Raw genomic sequence first — 6000 nt, 5'->3', positions numbered from 1 at the left:
AGCGAAACAAACTGTCAACCATAAGTTTCAAATTTGCCAGTTCATCCATATAACCATTGCACTGATAACTGGTTGACATATAGATGGTGTTCCTCTTTGGCACAATCACAAAACTGGTTACCATTGTTGTTTGTACTTTTTATGAGCGCTGCAGGAAAAAAAAACACCAAAGAGCAAAACAATAAAAAAAAGTGAAGAAGAAAATGTATCATAATTATGATGATGATTAAACAATAATTCTAACAGTGATATTGAAAAAATTTTACGTGACTTTTCACGTGACAACTCCCTAGACCCTCTTTTAAAGAAGAAATCCACCCCCAAAAATAGATAAACTTCAAAAGAAAGAGAAAAAACCCTGTTATACACAGAATACAAAATGACAAAAATCGGATAAGAAGTGAAGAAGATATGACATTTTGCAATTTCACTATATTTTTCGGAAAACATTTCTTGACCAGTCCTTATGAATATTCAAATAAGCGAGTCGATGATGCCATATCCTCACAATTTTTCATGTAGGCCTACATATATTATGAAATTCGGTAACAAATCTTATTTTAGCTAATATAAGTAAAGGCATGTTCCTATATCAAGATATATCAGAGTGAACATTAATTTTTTTCTTTTTATTTCGGGTGGTTTTAAGACAAGTTTTATATTTATACAGCTGAAAATATGAAATTTTTGTTGTTTCTGTATATAAAATGAATAAAAAAATTGTGAGAGCATGACATCGTCAACTTGCTGATTTGAATATTCAAAATGACTGGTCAAGAAATGTTTTCCGAGAAAAAATGAAATATAGAATGTTATATTTTCCTTATTTCATCTCTGATTTTTTTCTCCTTTTTTGTATCGTTCTGAAGGGAATATTTTTCTCTTTCTTTTGACGTTTATTTATTTTTGGGGTGGATTTCCTCTTTAATCCGAAACATTGCCAGAACATGTGGACTCAAGACCGGATACTATTGGCAAAAAACAACAACAACAACATCATGGAGGATTTATACTTCCTCATCTGAATTCTACAGGTTTGATTGATACAACGAAAAAAAAAGTTAAACACGGTACCAAGATTGATTTCAGAGTTCGACGGAATGAAATTATTGCTGTTTTCACGATGCCGTCAATAAAGATATAATAGATTGTGAAAATAATCAATAGCGACTCTACGTTTCAAATGAAGACATGCAATCACTAATTCGCGTTAGTAATTCAGGATGGAGTGTGAAAACATACACTGTGTATTAACACGGGGTCATCCTGCACGAGATCGACACCCACGAGTAATAAACTTTTCATCAGCCCACGAGTTTGTAATTGAAAAAGAAAAAAAAAAAGGTTCAGATGAGTCATACAGCCCACGAGTTCTGCATTATACACGGGTCGAACTAATGGGCTGTGTGACTCGTGGGTTGTATTACTCGTGGGCTATATGGGCTGTATATGACTCGTGGGCTGTATGATTCGTGGGTGTTGGTCTCGTGAATTTGAATGAGCCCCGACTTCAGTAACATTTGAAAACCCATATTCTCCCGTGGAGGAATTAAACCAACAACCCTAAACAGACTATAAAGGTGTAAATCTTAATTGCCTATTGCCCACACCGAATGGATTTCATAGAAATTCGTCCAATATAAAGGCTACACAACAAAGAGATCATGTTCATTTACACATATGATGTGTGAGATGAGATGATTTATTAATTCAGAGACACCAAAATGTTACGTTATAGACAATTATTTTAAAGTGTAACCCCCCCCCCCCCCATATAAGCAGCCGCCTTGATTGTCTTCAAGGATCACAGTTCAACACGAGAGTATTGCAAGCAGGTAGCAGCTGCATGTTTCATAATTTTATTTATTCATCTATTCATTCATTTGTTCACCTATTTATTTATTTATCTATCTATTTATCTATCTATTTAATATTTATTTATCTATTCATTCGCTTATTCATTCATATTGGTATTTATTCATTCATATCGGAAATGTCGATGAGAATTACAAAAAAAAATGATAAAGCCCGCCTTTTGTGCGGGAGGAGCACACGCTATTATTATTAATGTGAGTTTTATGGAATGAAAAATAATGGCAGGTTAGCATGCTATATTAATCTGAGCTTTATGAAATGAAAAGTTAACAAAATGAACAGGTAAACTAAACGTATTCATTTCTGTAAAGCTCAGAGCAAAGCGTCTTTTTTTTCAATCGGGCAAAAGCTGTTAAGTGGTTTATGTTATTAACATTTATTCCTTGCAGGATTGCCAGAAAGGTAACATTTTCCGCGTACATGCAGTCACGAGTTGTCGTCAGCGTTTAGGTTTCCATTCTACTCTACTGCTGCCATACAGCGAGTTGCCATGGGTTTTACGGGGTTTTACCAGTAGTACTCGGAGGGAATTTCTTAAATTGCAATCGAGATAAGTTGACCACATCATGGTTACAATGGAACGCCAACATCTGTAAGGGATTTTTCGAATTTAGCCTTCTCCACATCATGCTATTCCTGTGATTGCAACCTGTCGTCTTGTTAATCTGTAGCTATGACAACGCAGTACAAAATGGCTGCAGTGTGCATCAACGCGAGATAGGAGGATGGGACGCTCACCCTCTGCTGCTACCGCTGCCTCTTTCTCTTATTTTCCGTTTCCTGTAGGACGGTTTGCACAATGGTATTCATGCACCTGGCAACGAACTGTAGTTCCGTGTGCGTTGAAAGCAAATGTTTAACCCCATAAATTTGTAGATTTTGACAATCAATCGTTAAAAAGTTCTGTTTTATACATATTGAAGTGCAAATGATGCTGATATATGTCAAAGAAATCAGGTTGTTGAATAAATATATCTCCGGTGCGGACTAATACACTTGATTTCCTTGTGATGAGGTTTAGCAACAGTTGCCTTGAGAATAAACGCCATAGTCACCGTAGTCCTGGCGACTGTTACCCGCCAACGACAAGGTAATTTTTTCCCTTTTTATCCTACGTGTATACGTTGTGTGTTCCTTATGGTGTGTGGAAGCCATTCGCTGGACTTCACAGAACAGAGTTAATTTATCAAATTGTTTAATGATAATCTGATGGCTTAGGTGTAGAAGAGTAATTCATTGTTCCAAAATGGCGATTTTGCAATTTTCAAGTGCGTTCGTGGATATTGGGTTGTGTGATGTGGAGAGTGGGAAGTTGTATTGCAAAGTAGTACGAACACGCTATTCAGCCATTGCGTGTTGTACGCTGATATGAGTGTTCCTGCTTGATCACGCTACGTAACGACTTAGCGACTGGACGATTTTATGCCGACTATTGGACTTTGATTCTGCAGCTGTGCAGGCCATGACCGTACTTTAAGACATTAGTAGTTAATGATCATGTATATTCTTTCGCTTTTATAATCATAAATCGTCAAATTCGTAAATATTCATGGATTCTAATCTGGGCACTTTGCATGCTGGCGATTAGGCAGACTCTTGACGCTTGACGGTAGTAACGGTTGCGCAGCTTGAATAGCGGTACGGTACTTGCGTGTTGGCATGCATGATACTCGTATGTGATGTGCATGCATATGAATGGGAACGCGGGTAAACGGGGCACAGCGTATGAATCTCGGATCGGAAAGGGAAACGTGTATCGGTATCATCCGGCAACAACTATCCACACATAGTAAAAGGAGAGTTAGATTATAGATAGTTAATCCAATGAAAACACATTAGTCCTCGGCTGATCTTGGGAAAAAAAGAATAATGGACAGCTTACATTGGCATTCATTGCAAAATAGTGGATAGATTACGCTAAAATGTTAGATGTGGATCTCGGTCTAGAGTAAAACCACCACCAGTTTCCGGACACTTGGGCTTTTTTGCAATATTTGTTTACCTAAAATAGACATACCTAACGTCACAGAGTCATATCTACAACAATGTATGTTAACTATGTCCAATTTCTTTTATTTAATGTTAAATTTTCCATCATAGAATTTCACTAAATCCCAAAACAAAACATCACTTTGATTTGATAATCCACGAGAATGCGGACACGCACTACATGCGCTTTCAATGTCAGTGAGCTTACAAGGCTGCTGAAAAATGTGCTGCACCATACCTTGTTGGTGCAAGGTTGTATTGGGGACACTGTGGCACCCGTTGGTGTCCGAATTCTGGCAAGTTGGCACTTGCATTCAACCCCTGTATGGTACATTTAGTCACTGAGCTGCATTGGCCCTTGTGGAGATTTTTTTTTTTCTTTTGTGTTTTGGAGGATACCATCACACTTCGAACTTGCGCTAAGCGAAACTCTCGCAACGGAACGGCTAATTTCTATATTTTTAGCTCTCTTTCGGCAACCCTGGTTCTTACCATGGTAATTTAGGCGCTCTTTGGAAAACTTGCGCCGATTCTGCGGGGTTTTTTTATTGTAAAATTTGGGATTTGAGAATTAGATGGATTTTTGGAGGTGATTTTATAAAGCCACCTTCCTGATCCTGTTATGAATGACAGTGCCAGCTTTTTTTTGTGATGATAGAATTTGCTGGCTTGTGATAAGTGATAGGTGTTCGGATTCTGAAGGCCAGCCCAAAACTGGGAGTTTTACTCGAGTTACATTTCTAATTTTTCAATTTTAGGAGCATTCTTGAAGTTGTGGTTAATGTTACACATCTAATGTTACCGGTAGTCTTTCTAGCTAATGTGTGAAAGATAAGGACGGGAGGTGAGGAAAGATGTGATAAATTGGCAAATAATAATTCATGTTAAATTCTACGGCCACTTCTTACGAGAGAAGGTATTTATGGACAGGATGCAACATATGGTACTTCGTTCAGACAACATCTTTGTATTCTGAACATAAGACATTATATGTTTTCTGAACATTAGACTGTCAAACATTCTGTTTTAAAATTGAATTTTCTATAGATATAGTCAAGACTCAGATAATACCTGTAAAAAAGAAGAGAGAAGGGAAAGAGTTTGCTTGATTGAATTCAATGAAAGGGATCATTAAACAGCATTTAGCGTGATTTTAAAAGATGGAGGAAAAATGGAATATGTGTAGAATTATATACAATTGTAAGCCTACCCTACTGAGTGAGTTACAAGTGTTCATTTTGCCAAAATCATGCTAGGCATCGTACAGAAAAAATGTCATGCAGACATCTAATCATGAAAGATTTTTGTTTGTTTGTTTGTTTGTTTTTTTTTTTACGATTTGCTCAATCTGATTAACGTGCTATAACATTAGAACATAATTATGAAATTTGTATAGTTGATGTACAGGAAAAAAAAGTTGTGTTACATTGTAGGTCCTACATGTATGTGTTTCAAAGAGCTGTTACTGTAAAACAAATATTAAGATCTATTCCCGGCATGAAATTTCCGCAAATTGGAGCCAACAGCCTCTTTTGTGAATTTCCACTGGCATTCAATGCATGTAGTGTAGACAAGAACTTTCGCATGCATTTTAATTTTGCGAATTGGGGTCTTGGCTCTTGCAAAATTTGTGAAATTAAATGCAGGGCTGCCAACACTGGAAACTAGTTGAGAGTGAGACTCCCATAGGCCAATGCTATAATTTAGGAGTCAAAATGAGTGAGATCAATAGAAATGCATGCAAATAAGATAAACTTTTAGAGTGAGAAAGGACCAAAATGAGTGAGTCTCACGCTCAATGCGTGAGAGTTGGCAGCCCTGTAAATGCACACAAATGTTCCTTGTTTTACAGTATTTGCTTTCACTGGGGAGAGATAAGGAAATTTTTTGGATCATTTAAATATATACATGTAACCCTACAAGTGTATGTCTGTCACATTTGTCGTGGTATAGGCCCTAATTATTTTGAAGCTTCAGGGCACCGTTTCTAAAGTTGTCAACCCTAACAAGTTATCAGTCTCAGACAGTTACCATATTAGCAGTCAGTGACCAGAGCATCTCAGGCAATCAAAACCAAGAAGTGTCACTGAAATTGTCAATAGGCTAACCCTATTGCTCCTCATACCCTGCCCCGCT

The 6000-nt window shown here is 37.2% G+C and overlaps 1 protein-coding gene across 1 annotated transcript in view; it reads left to right on the top strand.

Moving 5' to 3' along the window:
* The first annotated feature begins 2929 nt into the window (after positions 1–2929).
* Positions 2930–6000, top strand: part of LOC139741515 (DNA-binding protein RFX2-like) — a 29693-nt gene continuing 26622 nt past the window's right edge. The window contains exon 1 of the mRNA XM_071652098.1: positions 2930–2965. The gene's annotated coding sequence lies outside the window, so the exon portion shown is untranslated. The remainder of the gene's footprint in view (positions 2966–6000) is intronic.

Source organism: Diadema antillarum, unplaced genomic scaffold (genome assembly GCF_040938485.1).
Source record: "Diadema antillarum isolate AM-2024a unplaced genomic scaffold, OU_Dant_1.0 seq00000932_RagTag, whole genome shotgun sequence".
NCBI classification, from domain to species: Eukaryota; Metazoa; Echinodermata; class Echinoidea; order Diadematoida; family Diadematidae; genus Diadema; species Diadema antillarum.
Note: the sequence above shows the minus strand (reverse complement) of the source record. Positions and strands in the feature narration are given on the sequence as shown.